The sequence below is a fragment of the Panthera onca genome, chromosome F2 (assembly GCF_046562875.1).
Source record: "Panthera onca isolate mPanOnc1 chromosome F2, mPanOnc1 haplotype 2, whole genome shotgun sequence".
Lineage (NCBI taxonomy): Eukaryota > Metazoa > Chordata > Mammalia > Carnivora > Felidae > Panthera > Panthera onca.
Window position 1 is genome coordinate 76,636,021 of NC_138356.1, and position 17,484 is coordinate 76,653,504.

General features: G+C 46.1%; 1 protein-coding gene across 4 annotated transcripts in view; it reads left to right on the forward strand.

The window, feature by feature from the left end:
- The window catches only part of KHDRBS3 (KH RNA binding domain containing, signal transduction associated 3), a 189,906-nt gene that overhangs the window by 149,512 nt on the left and 22,910 nt on the right, over window positions 1-17,484 (forward strand). The window lies entirely within an intron of this gene.

Consider the following 17,484-nt stretch of genomic DNA (forward strand, 5'->3'; position numbering starts at 1 on the left):
CATGGCTGGCTGCCTTCTTGCTGTGTCCTCACGGGGTCTTTCTCTGTGCACGTGCATCTCTGGTCTCCGTGCATGTCCACGTTTCCTCTCTTCCGATGGCACCGGTCAGATTGGATGAGGACCCACGCACAGCCTCATTTTAATTTAATCACCTCTTTAAGGGCCCCATCTCCAAATACGCTCCCATTCTGAGGTACTGGGGGGATGGGGCTTCAACATACGATTTGGGGTGGGGGCACAGTCCAGCCCATCGTATGCACATACTGTAGTACTTGGTTTAAGCACAACACTGAATGTCTCAGAATTAGAAATCTGGTATAAACCTGTTAGGATACCAAACGTTCAAATCATCCCCAGGACCAAAAATTGAGTACTAACAAGGAAATCACCACCGATTCTTTTTCTTTCCCTCTCTCTGCCCCTGCCCCCTTTCTCAAAATAAATAAATAAACTTAAAAAGAAAAGGAGATCGCTACCACCGTCCTCCTCAGCGACTTGAGTGTCTACTCTGTGCTTGGTACTGTTTCATGGGCTTCACATCGATTCTCTGTCCCCTCTCAGCGTGCCCCGAAATAGTGCAAAATTCAAGTCTAAACATGCCATTCCCTTGCATACAGGTTCAGAGAGGTTAAATGGCTCATCATCCACACTCGAAAGGCTGAGCAGTGGTACAAACCCACCTTGGCCCCAAAGCGTTCTCTTTGTACTTTGTTGCATTGCCTTTCCAGTCTGCTTTGATCTCAGTGGCTGGAATTAATTCCAATTAGTACGTCCCATAAACGGTCTTCAAAAATCTAATACTTTGTGATGCTTTTGAATCCCGTAAGAATTAGGCCTCCCATCTGATCAGGAAGCATTGCCTTATCAGACGTGGACTACCTCTCTCAAACCTAGAATTTCATTTCTGCGGCGTATTATTGTGGGACCGGGCTGATGGAATTAGGGGCCTTATTTTTCCGATTTTACGTTAGTTCCTTTCGGCAAATAGCATTCACCGCCACCCCTCTCAAGGAGCACACAGCCTTAGTGTTCACTAACAGAGAATGCCCCAGAACACTTGATCCGTGGTCTGAAAGCCCTGGACTTTGCCACTTCAGGTCCTGTAAAATCGACTTCGGACTTCAGTAGTCCTCTCACGTGTGCGTATAGTTCAGTGTTACTGCCGAATTCTTTACTTGGTCGGTCTCCTCTTAGATCGCAGAGCTGTTCTGAAGACGTTCTTTGACGCATGGTGTGGAAGAAAGAGCACAAGCACAGGTTCGACCGCACTGTCCACCGTGGCAGCTCGCACACGTGTCCGCCGAGTGCTTGCAGTGTGGCTGGCGCGGTGGGTGTGCTGGGCGTGTAGGCCACGCGGCAGCGCCCGAAGACTTCGTAGGAGATAGACGATGAAATGAACACCTTGCTAAAATTAATTTTACCTGTTTCTTTTTAAGAAAGCTTTTTTTTAAGCTTTTTAAAAATGTTTATTAATTGGAAAGAAAGAGTGGTAGGTGGGGGAGGGACAGAGAGAGAGGGAGAGAGAGAGAATACCGAACAGGCTCCACGCTGTGGGCACAGAGCCCGACGCAGGGCTTGAACTCACGAGCTGTGAGATGGCCCTTGACCTCCCGAGCCAGCTGGGCGCCCCTTTTGTTCTTTTTAACGTGGCTACTAGTGAACTTTAAACTACAAATTTCTCGTAGATAATGCAGCCTTAAGTAAGACCGCGGCTTGCTCTGTCTCTGGCGAGACAGCACAGCGTGGTGTCTCTGGATGAGGGCGCGCACCCCTGGGGTAAGCAAACCAACACACCAGGTACAGAGAGGGCCAACACATGGTCATCCTCGTAAACTTCTGATGTTTTGTGTCACCTGGAAACATAACTTCTTAATACTGTGGTACACATCCTACACATGCATGTGAACAGTCACAGTTACGAGATCAAAAATGGTTCTCCTGATACGGATGTGATACAGAAGACTTTTGGAGATCTGGGCCACGGTGGTTAAGAGACTGGTCTACCTGTATTTAGACCCCACGTTAATATTTGCTGGTTATGTGGCTTTGGGCAACATGTTTGACCTCTCTCAGCCTCAGTTTGTAACGTGTGCAACTTTGCTGCTTCTTTAGACGGCCAGCCTGAAAGTTGCATGAGTCAGGAAAGCCCACAGTCTCTGGGAACCATGGAGAGGGAGGCATGTCAAACACAATAACTTACGGGAGGCACCCAGGGCAGTCGGCGTGCCAGGCAGTTGGGGCAGTGTGGGAGGCACCCGGGGAAGTGTGGGAGGCAGTTAGCACCGTTGAGCTGAGTAAACACCCGCTCTCCTTCCCCAGTTCGAAATCGCTCTGCTTCTCAATTTCACACAGGGAAGGCACCAGCAAATCCGGAAAGAGTGTGTGTGAGTAAATGATTTACAGGGAGAGTGAGAAGAGAGGGACCTTGCGGAGGGCATGGCCAGTGTCGGTATTTACCGTAAACGGATTAGCAAACTGAGCAGCTGTAACCCACTTGAAAACACAACAGAGCAAAACAGCAGGCCTCTATGGCTGGCCATTGGGTATTATTACCTGCCGTGGGAAGGGGTCCCTTTCAGTAATGACGTTTAAACTTCATGAGCTGGAATCATTTTAGGACGCTGTTTTGTTGCACAAATACCAGTTTCTCTCAGGAGGTTTTACAAGTGAGGATTTTTTTCTCCCAATTTTCAAATACCTCGTATTAAAATTAGAGTACAAATGAGACTCCCTGCAGAGTGAGAAGAAATTCGGTGTAGTTCAGCTACATTTCCCCATTGATTTTTGTAATGACCTTGGTAGTGCTGATGTTGTGGAGTAAAACAAAGCATTGTTTATCTAACTCCACACATTTAATGAGTACCAAGCTGTCAAGACAGTTACTGTGAAGAGAAATGGGAACGGTTCTTTATACTATTGGAATTGTTCTAATACACGCTGGTCCAGAACTAGTTATTATTGATTGATTTTGGACACACCTCCCGAATAGCTCTGGTGAATAAAAAAGAGCAGGTGTTAAATGGCCTCAGCCCTCGGGGACCTGCCTGCCCCTGCTCTGACGGGACTGGAGTCTTCACAGAAGTCCTAGTTCTGACTCTTGGAAACCCTTTGTAAATATATCCGTTTCGTTCTCAATTAGACGGGATTCGTTCTTCAGCGGATGTTTTGTTTATAATCCTACTGACACTTGCCGTTGCACAGCACGGTGACCGTAGCTGATAACACTGCGTTAGACCCGCTGAGTTTGCCGGGAGAGTAGATGCCAGGTGCGGTCACACACAAAACGGTAACTTGGCGAGGCCAAAACAGGTCAAGAGCCTTAAAAACTATCACAGTGTTGTAGTTGGCGTGTCTCGTAATTGTAAATTCGCAAAGGAATATTTTTTTTTAATTTTCTTTAATGTTTTTTTATTTCTTTTTGAGACAGAGAGAGACAGAGCATGAATGGGGGAGGGGCAGAGAGAGAGGGAGACACAGAATCGGAAGCAGGCTCCCGGCTCTGAGCCGTCAGCCCAGAGCCCGACCCGGGGCTCGAACTCACGAACCGTGAGATCGTGACCTGAGCCCGAGTCGGACGCTCAACTGACTGAGCCACCCGGGCGCCCCTGCAAAGGAATATTTGATCCCTCCTGTGATCACAAAGTAGCACAAAGGCACACACTGCACAATATCGGTTTCACTAAGGCACATCCGTGTGAGTGTGAGGTCTTTCTCCTCTGTGTTCACTTTAACCTTAGAAGGTAGACATGATAATCCCCATTTTAGTCTTGAGAAAACGGAGACCCAGAGAAAGACACTAGTAAGTGACCTGAGTTACCCACTTAGTGACTATTGATTTCAGTCCTCTCTCTTTCCATTACAGGAATGTTCTCCCAAGAGTAGTACATGTATCACTAATGTTTCGCAACATGCTTGCAGGTGGCACACAGCCAGACCTTTTTTTTTAGATAAAGGTCTGATGATTTTAAAGTTACTGGGAAAGTAATCAGCATGTCATGTCAGGCACATGATTTTATGAATGTTGCTGTGATTCGATTACGATACATTAAAGCAGAAACAAAGTCTGTATAGAAAGTAATGTTAGGTCACTAGGTGGGTGGGTGATGCCCATGATGGCAGACGTCCTGCCAGAGGTCCGGAGGTGCCCCAGGGGGGCCGACATCACAGTCAGCGTTCGTTTCCCTGGGTAATGAATGGCCAGCTAGGGAGCGCCACTGCTGCCATGGGAAGGGTGGCCAGTGAGTCCGAGGGCCGTGTTTAGGTCTCCCTCTGAGTTACTGAACTCTCGATACTTTGTACTAAAAGCAAGCCAAGAAGTTTTACAGCTTCAACAGGAAATTCCTTAGAATTAACAAAAAAGAAAACAGGGAAATTTTCCAGATTCATTAATTTGGCACACATTGAAGAAATCAAGTATCAATTAAATACTTAGGAAGCGTTTGTTACTGTACCAGATGTTCTTGTGCCCGCCGTTTCGTTTTATCCCCAAGAACCTCCAGAGGAGCGGCAGGCTTTACTTTTACAAATAAGGAGACTGACGCTCAGGGAATGTGAACTTGACCAAAGTCACCTAGTTGACAAGTCGGGCCTGCTACGCAGCTCTCTTAAAGCTCGAGCCCGTGTTCTTTCGCTTAACTTGAAGGCAACAAGTGGCAAAACCTGGCCCTGTAGGTGTGGAGAATACCCAAGTCCTGTACTCCCCTCCGCTCCACGTGGCTTCTTCACGGCGATCTTTACAAGCACGTGGAAACGTAGGCGAGGGGCGGACACAGGCTAGTGGTAGTAAATCAACTGCCACTGTCAGTGCACTCTTTCGTGTTCTTGAGAATACACGAGATTTATCGCCGAGGAATTGCGAAATAATGGCGGTATGTGGAAACAGAGTCCACCGGGGAGATGTACTACATCATTTGGATTTCGCGCTGCCATCTGCTTAATAGCGTTGAGAAGGCTGAAACGGTGCTTATGATCAGCCATTCAGAGCCGCGACAGATGCTGCGAGCCCGCGCACAGGCCAGGAGCGTCGCTGCTGAAATGTAGGCTATGTGACAGGGTTTCCAAAAAGTTGGCGTGCTGCTGAGCAAACCCCAACTTTACACCTTCGCTATAAAATTGCGATCTCTTCGGGGGCTTCCCCTGTGTTTCCTTCCGCCTTGTCCCACACATCCTTAAAGTGTATTTTTGTGGATTTGTAGGAGACTTTCCCTAACAAATCCTCTATGATTTAGTTAAATTGTGGCATGATTTAGTCTCAAAGACGGGGGGGCTATAACACCCCCGTTCAAAACAAACCAGGATTTGAATCCCGGCTCTGTCCATCGCTTCCCTTGCTGTGTGGTTTGGGTCTGGTCACTTGTTCAGTCTTCTTCTCTCATCCGTCAAACGAAGACCGTATTTGACTCGTAAGATGGTGATTGGCTGGGACGGCAGGCGTGATGTACAGAGCAGAGGTTCGGTAAACTCGCTCACGTGGCACGTACTGGCTGCCACACATTGTGCGTTTCGCAGCCTGGTGGCGGTAGGTCCCTGTTACCATCCCATTGTACAGAAATGAGGAAATTGCGGCACGGAGGCCGTGGAACTTCCCTGAGGCTCCTGCAGAGTAAGTGCTAGCTAGAGGTGGCCTGTGAGCGCAGTCAGAGCGTTCTTCTGTACTGTCTGCCGTGCACCGGCTGCTGTTAGGAGTGCTCGGTTACCGCATCTAGAAACTTGTACAGACTTTTTCCGAGGAAGACTCCAGTCGGTAAAATCCCAACAAATAATCTGAATAAAATTATGCATGCCGTTTTGATTGCCCATTTGTGAGACGGAAAAGTATTGAAGGCTTCGTTTAATTTGGATGATTGGAGTCCTAAAATGTTTGGAGGCACAGACGTGAGGTCAGAGCTTGAAGTTAACTTGTGAAGAATGATTTATAATAGAGAACGTCAGGGCGCTTGAATATCTCAGAATCTAGTCAAACCTCATTTACTGGACTCACAACTTGAGAGGCTGAAATAATTCAGACATAGTACAGATTGTATTTGCCCTTCTATTTGTCACCACGGAAGGACATGTTCCTTTTGGAAAGTAATTTACAAGTGTTCATCAAGAACCTTAAGTGTCCATAACCTTTGACTCCATATTTGCACAGTAAGTGTCTTAACTTATTTTTCGGTGAGTGTCTGACAGTGGAAGTATGCTTACCAGCACTTGAACGCGAATAAGCAACTCCTGGCAGAGTTCGGGGAAGGAGATACGACATTTTAGATGTGGGAAAAAACCTATACGTATCACCTTGGCCAAAGTAACACCGATAAAACAGTGCCTTAAGGAAGGCTGAGTCAAGACTTGGTTCATGAGGATGGAGAGCTAGCTCCTGGGTATGAGTCACGGCTCTGTGTCGGCCAACAGTGCAGCTGAGGCCACCTGACCTAACCTACGCTCAGGTTCCTTGTCCGGAAAACGCGGGTGATGCTAACAGTAACTACCGTATAGGACTCTTCTAGAGTTAACGAGTTTAAGTATATGGAAAGCACTTTGAACAGTTCCTGGCACATTGTAAATGCTATCATCAGCTGTCATCACTGTAATTATCTAAAAATCCTTGGGGCTAAGAGTCTGAGATTCAGAATTTTTGAATTTTGGAAAGACAGTATGGTTACGGACCATCTGTTACCCAACTCTGGTGGAGGCTTGTGCTTCTCCAGGAGAGCGGTTACCCCTTGGATTATTTGAAGTTTAAGATCAAGGAAAATGTGATTACAGAGAGATGAAAAGCATGTATGGCAAATTGAAAAGCCAAGAGATTTCTGAAGAGGGACGTGGTGCTCAGCCTTGGCGGTTACCAATATAACAAGATTGTTCGTGCTAGCAACTGACTGTTAAATAGGATGGATTAAAGGATTAGTAAAGGACCATCCCATCCATTAGAAGTCATCACGGTGGCAAGGCCTCTCTCGATTTGGCCCCGATTTTGTCTGTAGCCTCATTCAGGTCACCCACCGGTACAGTCCAACCTTATGTTGAATTGTTCAGTCTTGGTTTGTGGGTAATTTGCTCGATCACACATTCAGTAGGTGTCAGAGCGTAAGCTATGAGAGTAAATTTAATTCCTTCATGGCTCCTTCAGTTATTTTCCCTACATAGACCTTTTAAGGACATTGTGGTTGTTTGGCATATTTGTATAAAACTTAGATGTGATTTCTTTTAGACTTTTCCAGAATGGCACAAACAGGATGATTTGCTTTTCTATACATTTTAGTCCTTGCCATATTGCTTGCATGAGCAGTGGGCTGCTTCAATCAGTGGTTTTCTCATCTGACAAGTGTCCCTGACCCTGTCTTCGTGGCACGTCCCCTTCCTTCCATGTTCTGTTACGCACTAAGCCGACCTTCTGTGTGTTCAAAATGCTCTCCTTGCCCCTCCTCTCCAGTGTGCCTTCTAGACTGTTGAGACTCTGTCTGCTTTTTATACAGAGAGGCCCTTGAGAGACCCTTTGTATTCATCTTTCTGTTCTCAGTACCTAGTGCAGTCTGGTCAGACAAGTGATCTACCTGTGTTTTCAGTTAAACTAATAACATTCAAGAAGTCAGCATCTGTTTTAAAAGTTCCTTTACTGGAAACACAGTAAGAAGTCTGGTAGCATTGAACATCTCCTGTGAAAATGCATGCAGTCTTCCCTCCTCCGGCTGTGTAGGAGCGTCCCTGATAACAGCTGTAAATAAAGAAAAAGCAGGTGCCCCGACCAGTCTTCTGTTTATTTTTTTTAATCTGGGTCTTGGTGTAGCACAGCTATCTGGAAGTTTTTAGACTCTACAGGTAACTTCGATGGGCCAACGATGCCAACGTTGAGGACTACCCTTCTTGACTAATAAGCATGATGTAATGAGGTATTATTTATACCTTCCTAGTGCCTGGCAGCTAGTTGCTAAGTAAATGTTTGTTTCCCAAAGAAATAAGTTATTGGCATTTCTGTAATGTCTTCCATTCTTTCGTTCAGCAAATGACTGTTGAGTACCTACTGTGTGCCAAGAGCTCTCCTAGATGCCTGACAAGTGTCAGTGAACAAAAAGGATAAAGGTTGTGCCCTTATAGAGCTCAAATCTGGTGCTACTCACGTCTAAGTATGACAGTCATGCTTAGCTTCATGGAGGAGGTGATCTAAGACTTGAACGAGGTGACAGTTTGCCCCGGGGACATCTGCAGGAGCAGAGGCCTGTGGAAAAGATCTCTGAGGGTCCATCTCATGTATTTTGGCATCTTTAAGGGCCGTGTTCTGCCATTTGAGCTTATAATTTTAAGTTCTTTGGGTAGAAAACTTCAAATTTCCCTTTGGAATAAGATATTTTTGAATGATTTGGGACAAAATGTTTTCACTGTCCAAGAACATGCTGTAATGGCTTCTTATCCTTCTATCTCAGTGTGGTTGAAGGGGCTTGCAGACTTAAATCTCTGAAGTTACAGGAAGAGACTGTTGCCTACACTCACTGACTCCCTGGCCTGTGGCAGCTTTGGTTGGCAGGATAATGGCTCTCAAAAATGCCCACATCCCAATCCCCAGGACCCATGTTTCCTTACAGGGCAGCAGGGACTTTGACTTTGCAGATATGGTCAAGGATCTTGAGGAGGGGAGACTATCCCTCATGATCATAACTGAAAATTCCTTTACCAAAATATATTAGCACATCAGAACTCGGTTACTTTCCACAACCAAGTAGAGTTTATCTCAGCAACGCAAGATTTCTATCATATGTGAAAGTCTATCAGTGTAATTCGCCACATTAACTAAGTAATGGAGAAGAATCATGTGATCGTTTCCACAAATGCGGGAAAGATGTTTGACAGAATTTAACAAGCAGATGTGGGCAAACTGGAAATGCAGGGCAGTTTTTCCCAAGTTGATAAAAGACATCTTCCAGAACACACACACACACACACACAGATACACACCCTCAAGCTGACATCAGACTTAACTGAAACAGTCCCTGCTTTCCTGCCAAGGCTAGGGACACAGCAGCTTTGAGAGCCCCCCGCTTGCTCTCGTGTTGTGCTGAGAGGCCCGATCTGTGCAGGAAGGTGAGTAAAAAGGAATGATAGGCATACAGACTGAAAAAGAAGAAGTTGACTGTCTTTATTCACTGATAACATGATCAGGTGGTTGCAAGTCCTAAGGGACCCACGGAAAAACTATTCAGACGAATCAGTCAGTTTATCAATTGTAACGCAGTCAGTATACAAGTCCTGTGTTTCCATGCACTAGCAATTAACAAGTGGAAGACAGTCCCCCAGAGAGACCATGTGCTGTAGCATTGAAAAACATAAAATACATAGGACCATTTTTAAACAGCTTTATTGACACATATTTTACATGCTGTACAATTCACCGTTGAAATTAAAAAATGTAATTACTTTTAGTAAATTTGCAGAGTTGCGCACCCGTCCCCATAATCCCATCTGAGCACATCTTTCTCATTGCCATCCACTCCCTCCTCCCTGTTACGGTGAATCCCTTTCCTAGCTCCAACCCCAGGCCTCCACCAGCATCATTTTTATCTTTACAGATTTCCCTTTTCTAGGCACTTTAGATAGATAGACTTAAAATGTCTGCTCTTTTACATCAGTATTTTTCACTTGGCATTCTGTTTTTGAGGTTCCTCCCCATTATAACATTTATCTGTCTTCTTCTTTTCTTACCGAATGGTGGTCCATTCATGGGTAGACTCCACTTTGTGTATACATTGCCCAGGTGATTCATACGGGGTTGTTTTCACTTCTTAGCTCTTACAAATGGCACTGCTGTGCACACTGGTGTGCAAGTCTGTGTGAGCTTGTGTTTTCACTTCCCTCGAGGAGATATCTAGGAGCAGAGTTGCTGAGTCCAGTGGTAATTTTTTGGTTGACTTTTTAAGAAACTGCCCGACTGCTTTTTGAAAGAAGCTCTACCATTTTAAATTTCCACCAGTGATGTGTGAGGATTCTTAGGGGTAATTTTAGCAAAAATGTGCAAGACCTCTATACTGACCATGGTTAGTAAAACACTGCTTATAGGAAGTAATGAAGACGAAGCTAAATGGAGACACGTGCCCCATGCTTTCGTACTGGAAAACTCAATGTTGATGAAATGTTGGTTCTCCCCGAAATTATCTATAAATTCGGTACAGTCCAGAACCTCTACAGGTAGGTTTGTGTATTTGTTTATTTAAATTCAGAGGACCTAGAGTAGCCAAAGCAGTCTTGACGATGAAGAACACGTTTGGAACACTGACTTCCCCCGACTTACAAAACCAGAGTAAGGGAGACTCCGTGGTACTGTGCAAGCGTGGGTAATGGGCCAGTGACTGTCCAGAAATGGCCCCACACTTAACTGCTTTCGAGGGCACCAGAGCAATTGGGTGGGTAAAGAATTGTCTTTTCAGTAAGTGTAATGCTGTAACAATTAGGTATTTGGGTAGTGGGGATAGATTTGATTCCCCCCCACCCCCCCGCCGCCGCTCCCCCCACACCCCTCACTCACACCGTTTACAAATGGTAATCTGAGATGGTTCATGACTTCAGGGTGAAGTTAAATTTATAAAACTTATAGGAAAAAATATTTAGAAAATAGAAATGAAGAAAAGATTTAGACATTTGATTCTATCAAAATTTCAAACATCTCCTAATCAGAGGACGTCATTAAAAAAATAGACAAGCCACTATCAGGGAAAACATCTTTGCAACACATATATCTGACAAAGGACTTTTATCTGAACTCTATAAAGAAACTGTGAAACTCAATAAGAAAAACATAATCCAATTTTTATAATAGGCAAAAACCTAGTCCAGAAGTGTCACAAAAGTATATATTCAGATGGCCACGAAGAATATGCAGAAGTGCTCGGTCATTGGTCGTCCAGGAGGTGCACATGCAAGTTACAACCTCAGTGGGTCGCTGCTGCACGTGCCCTCCCCCGCCCCCCACCCCTTGAGCGGCTAACACGAAAGTCACGGACAGCACCAAGTGTGGGCACGGTTACGGGGCAACTGGAACTCATACGTGTGTAAAATAGCACAACTATGAGATGTTTGGCAGTTTCTTCAAAAATGTTGAACACAGGGACATCTGGGTGGCTCGGCTGAACGTCAGACTTTGGCTCGGGTCATGATCTTATGGTTGGTGAGGTCAAGCCTCGCATCGAGCTCACCGCCGTCAGGGCAGAGTCTCCTTCTGATCCTGTCTCCCTCTCTCTCTGCCCCTTCCCCGCTTGCACTCTCTCAAAAATAAACATTTTTTAAAAATAAATAAATGAACAATAAAGATGTTGAACATGCATCTACCCTATAAACCAGTAATTCTACTCCTGATAATTTTATCCCAGAGAAATAAGAATATGTATCTAGAAAAAGCTTTATGTAACAGTGTTCAAAGTAGCATTATTTTTGAAGGCCGTGCCTGGAAACAGCCCAGACGCCCTTCCACAGAGGAATAAACTGTAATGTCCTCAGTGGAATGTTGTCCAGCAGCGGGAATGGACGAAATCGTGGTAGCTGCCGTAGCATGGGTGAAAACTCTAAGAAAACTTTTAAAAAGTACTTCCTACAAAGCTGTCAGTTTAGTAGCCATCTACTTAACTGCCACTGATGATGGCCATCTTACCAGGCAAACCAGCAGCGGGAGAAGGGAGCAAACACGTGCAGTGGTCCCGTGAAGGTCACAACTTGGAGCGTGCTGGTAATAACTAGTCCAAGGTGAGGCTGATGCCTCCAGCGCCCCCGGGGGGTGCACGGAGTGTCCAGAGAAAGATCGGTGGAGGCCGGGTTGTGGTGGACCCGAATTCCAGGCTCCTGGAGTTGACACAATGTTTCCGTTCTTACAGACCAACATGCTCTCCACACCCACCACCACCATGCTGGTCCAGAGTCGTGTCGTCTTGCTTGCTTCTAGAATACCAGGAGCCTACTTGCTGTTCGAATGCCCCACCTCCACTTGCAACCACCTCTTTCCTGTCGTTTTCCCATACTGCAGCAGAATGAGGGTTTTTTTTTTTTTTCAAATGTACTGTAATTATAGCTTCTCATACTGTTAGACAGTTTTCCTTCATAACTGCATTTTTGTCTTGAAGTAATTCTCTGATCAGTGTCTGCCTTCTTTAAGTTTTTTTGCTGCCATAGCCCCCAGTGCCTAGCACAGTGCCTAAAACATAGAAAATGCTCAGTAAATACTTATTGACTAAATATGGGGAGGTAGAATTTAACTCCGCATTAGCAATTTTAAAACAGAGTAGGCATTCCTATTTTAATTTCCTAATGTTGGATTTGAATTTACATACAATTGCTGTGGGGAGCGTACTTGAAATTATCTCCGTTCTACATATTTGAAAGAGTGAGACTGAATAATCTGATGTGCACACTGATGCCAGTTACTGTCTGCCAGATTCTTCAGGAATACTGGAAACCATTTGCTAGTCCAACGTTGTCTCACAGGGATGCTGACGATCCCACAGAAAGTCAAATGAAGTTCCTTCCACTCTCACATACATAATATTTCACATGCATAGATGCTGCTGATCACAGTCAGCTTTCTTTAAAAGTGATAGGTAATGGCTTTGATTATCCCCCTGTCAGATGGATCTACCAGGAATCTTTTCCAAAAGACACCTCTGTGTAGCAGGTGGACGCCCTCGCCGAAAAAACAAACTCAGGATACCGTGAACAACCGCATTAACAAACGGTCCCATGAAATACTGTAAACTGCTCATAAAATGTGGATAGACCATTTTGAATGCAATGGAAAGAGCCAGAGGAACCAGTACTGACCGATTATGTGCCTTGGCACAAGCCGTACTCGGTCGTGGGGCTTCACAGAGATGCATGGAAATAGGCTGATAAACCCAGCCCTCGTTTTTGTTCCCTGTCCGAAATACCCTTTTTTTATTTTTTAGACGTGTATGTACATAAACCATTCTTTTGAAATTAATTCTCAGCAACTTTCCCAACCTCCTTGCCACTTGGGGACTCATCCTGACTCTGCCCTCACAGGGCTCCCCCCCCCCCCCCCCCCCGCCACGCTCCAGTCTGTGGTGACAGTTACGTTCCATCACATTCCAACAAGCAGTCTTGACGCTTCAGATAGAGAATTCTTGTCCAAACTTCTTGGGGTGTCCAGGGGCAACCTGGGTGGCTCAGTTGGTTAAGTGGTCAACTCTTGATTTAGGCCCAGTCCATGATTTCACAGTTCATGAGATCGGGCCCCACATGGGGCTGTGCAGAGCTGCTTGGGATCTGCGCGCTCTCTCTCTCTCTCTCTCTCTCTCTCTCTCTCTCTCTCTCTGCCTCTCTTTCTCTCTGAAAATAAATAAATGTTAAAAAAAAATTTCTTGGGATGTCTAGTGATGATATATGTAATTGATAACAATTTTTAAATCCTCTTTTGCCAGAAAAAATGTTATAAACAACTGATCTTGTATTTAATCATAAGAGATCTTAGTTCTAAACATTAATGTTTCTGACCAATTAATTCATCGTGGCAGTTAACAGCTATAGGACAAATACTGAAGCTTGAGTCAAGAGACCAAACTTTGGATCCCCAGCTGTCACGTGTTGTGCAGATGTGAGCAAGCCAACAGGAAGCTTATGAAACCTTATATTTAATGAATAAAGTGAATGGACAAAACAGTGCTCACCTTCTGGAAAGTTAAATGAGGCTACGAAATTGCGGAGTACTCTGCAAATAGAAGGAAACTATTGGTTTTTTGTTGTTAGATTTGTGTCACTGAGGGTGAGCTCCCGACTCTCTTGCTAAGGAGAAAAAGGTTATGTAACATCAAACTAAGAACTCTTGAGAAAAATACTTCTCGCTTAGAAACAACCTCTGGTTCGATAACAGTCATGACAACTGTCCTTAAATAAGAGCTTGAGGTGTGTATGTACCACATGGTCTTATATAAACCTCACAACATCTTAGGAAAGACTGAGTTTCAAAACCCTTCTCCAGGGGAGAAAATCGGATCAACTTTGCCTGAGTTGACACGGTAAATGCTGGAGCCTGGCTCCGGATGCTAGGCTTTTGCTTGTCCACTTCCAGAGCCTGGGTCTTAACTATTAATTACATGCTGCCTTCCGGAATGATTACAATAAGATGAGGAGCCTGCTTAAAGATGAAACTATGAGGGTCTAAAGAAAGTAACGTTAGCACAGCCTCAGCGTCAGCGGTGTTGCCGTGAAACACGCTGAGCGTCATCGTGACTTGTTTGCGTGCACGACTCAGGTGTATTGGAGGAAGAAGAAAGGCCCCGTGTGAGCTGAAGACACTCTGTAAACAAATTCTTTTCTTTTTATTCTTTCCTTTTTCTTGGAATCTAATCAAAATTCATCTTTTTTTTTTTTTTAATTATGGAGAACCATCTGCAACCTTTTAAGCAGCTTTTGATAAGAAGAAGAAAAGAAAACAGCAGTTTTCTGTTCAAATAAGAAAGCATGGTTGGATATGTCTGCATCAGAAAACTAAAGAGATACTCAACATCCCTTATTTTAGAACGCAGTGCTCTATCTTTTAGGACTGGGATGAGATCTGGATTACCCATAAATTCAAACAAATGAGAGGTTTATTTTCTTTCATGTAAGAATACCAGCAGCTGCAGACGTTGAGCACAAGTCTTCATAGTTACTAAGAAACCAGGCCTCTTCCTTCCTTTTTTCCCCCCGCCCTGTCTCCTGAGGCTCCTCCCCGTCTCCAGATGGCTGTTGTGGTTCCAGCCATCCTGGCAGGGTTCAGGCAGAAAGGAGGAGGAAGAGGAGAACGCTGCACCTCCTGGCTGGGTCAGCCTTCTGTTAGCATACTTCCCAGAAGCTTCACCGCAAGAGTTATTGCTTCTGTGTCACCAGCAGAAGTGGCTGAGAAAGGGAGTTGTGGGGACTGATCCCTTGTCACTGGCACCTCTCCCCTCGGGCTCACGAGGAGTCTTAAAGGAGGGGCGCCTGGGTGGCTCAGTTCTTGATCTCCTGGTTCGTGGGATTGAGCCCTGCATCAGGGTCTGTGCTGACAGGGTGGAGCCTGCTTGGGTTTCTCCCTGTCTTCCTCTCTCTGCCCCCCCTGCTCTCTCTCTCAAAATAAATAGACATTTAAAGAAATAAATAAAGATGAAGTGTGTGTGGAGGGCGTGTGGAGTACCAGGAACAGTATGTGGCTCACAGTAGGCATTTGGTAAGTGTGGTCTGTTATTACTGTTACGTTAAAGCTTTGCACGTCTGGCTGCCCAATACCAGCATCGGGCAGTAGCGGTTGAAATAGGTCCTCCTTCAGTCAGGCTTGCCAGGAACTTCCAGGCCACGGGCTCCCTCATTGCCCCCCGTGTCTTCCTGAGTCGTCTTGCCCAGAAGGGGGTACTCCCCAGCCCTGTGGAGAACAGAGTAAAAGAAAAAAGGATTCTGAGCAGCTCCCGAGAGATTAAGGTTAAATATAAAACAAGTATCTTCTGGCAGGCCTGTTCAGGCGCCTCACTGTGGCAAGTTATTCAGGCTTGTTTCTGGAAGTCTTTGGAAGTGGAGAGAGAACCCTTTCTCTCGGATGATTAAGACAATTCGGCCTGAAGGCAGGGGATGGGCCACGTGACCTCTCAGGGTGGCTTTCTTCCCTTTGACTCAGCAGAGTACCTGCAAGTTCCTTTACTTTATGGTGAGGGCAAATTTAGAAGTACCCCACAGCAGGGGGGGGGGGGGGGCGGATCAGCCTTAAACGACAAGCTCTGTGTGTGTCTGATTCTGTGGCCAACCTACGTTAGCGGTTAAAATCTTTGCGTCTGACAAAGTAATTGTTACATCTGAAATAAGACTTTGCAAACGTACTTACAACAGTAGGGTTAAGAATCAGGTCACGTTTACTGGTCACTGACGAAGGGGCAGGCCGGTGTTTTGTGCGCGTGAACTCGTGTCGGGATTACTCACCCATTCCCGCCCTCCCCTCGCAGACCCAGCCGCTGTCCCTTCCCCTTCCCGAGAAGCCGCAAGCCAGACGGCTCGGTGACTCCTTCGTTCAGTGTCTTTATTGAGCACCTCTTAGTTCTGAGACACTCCGAGAAGCTGAAACACAAAAAGAGTAGGCCGCCTGCCTGAGGTTACACTGCTTCCGAACGCAAGGACAGGATTCAAAATCCAGTGAACCTTTTTATCCAGAACCTGCGCTCCCTCCACGCGTGCCGAGTCCCTAAGTGATCTCGTGAGCTCAGGGTCTTCAGTACCTTTTATGTGGCCATGACCGGATTTGTGTGCCCGGTGCGGCTCTGTCTCCTGACCTGTAGATATCCCTTCCCAGAGGCCTGTCAGACCCGGCGTGCCCGGGGCTCACCTCCCGATGGCACCTGCCCCAACTCCGTCAGTGGCAGTGCTGGTTTTCCCTAACCCCGGGGAAACTGCCGGTAACTTTCCCTCTCCCTCGAGATCTAAAACAGAAACCGAAGGCTTCCCGTGGCCTGTCTGGCTCTGTGCGATTTGCCATAGCCTCCTCCCTGACCGTTGCTCCCCCCACGGGCCCTCTGCTCCCCCCACACTGCCCTTCCGGCCCCCAGATGTGCCAAGAGTGAGCCCACATCCCTCACGTGACCGTCCCCCTGCCCGGGACGTGTTCCCGCGTGTGGTGCCTGCATCCTCCTTCATGGCCTCACAGGACACCCTGGTAATGGGGGTTCTCTGGGGAGGCTGTGAAATACCAGCTTGATTCCAGGCCTTTCTGCCTTCCTGCTCTTCTGATTCTCGCCGTGTTGATACACGAACTGTGCACGGCCTGCCCCTCCCACTACAATACAAGCTTTACGAAGGTCGTGAATTCGTTTTGTTTCTTTAAACCTTGACACCACGACTGAATGAACGAACGCAGGCCCGAAACGCTTGGCTCCCAGCAGTTGGTTCGGCAAATAGCTTCGCGTGGCAGAGCCGCGACCCCCCCTGAAGCCAGAAGCCGCCCGGCCCTCCCGCGGCGCCCCGCGCTTGTGCCCTCGCGGCGGCCAGGCCTCGCTTCGCACGAGGGAGGCTGGAACGGTGACAGGGTCTGCGCTAAGTGACTGGGTTAGGTGCATGTATCCTTCGTAGGGGACCCATAGAAATGGAAGCTGTCAGTGATGTCACAGCGCGGCTCAGACTGCGGTAGCCTCCCTTCGACAAAACCAGATGACTGGCGCGTACTTAAAGGTAACCGGTTCACTATCAATTTATTCGTAAAGAAGAAAATGTTCTGTTTTCTCATCTGCCATTTTAAAATCCTCTTTTGTCTCTGAAAACAATAGGAGACAAACTTTTCAGTTACAGTTCTTAAAATGTTTATGGTTTTGACCCATTTTTAAAATAGGATTCTACTGTAAATTGAAATTTCTGTTAACTCTTAATCATTTGAACAGAGACCACGAATAATTCCCCACAGTTTTTTAAACCCCTTTTTCCACTTACTCTTTTTACCAAATCTTATTTCTGAGCTTAAGAAACATGGCAAAATTATTTTATTTTTTTTATTCTCAAGTTAGTTAGCATGCAGTGTAG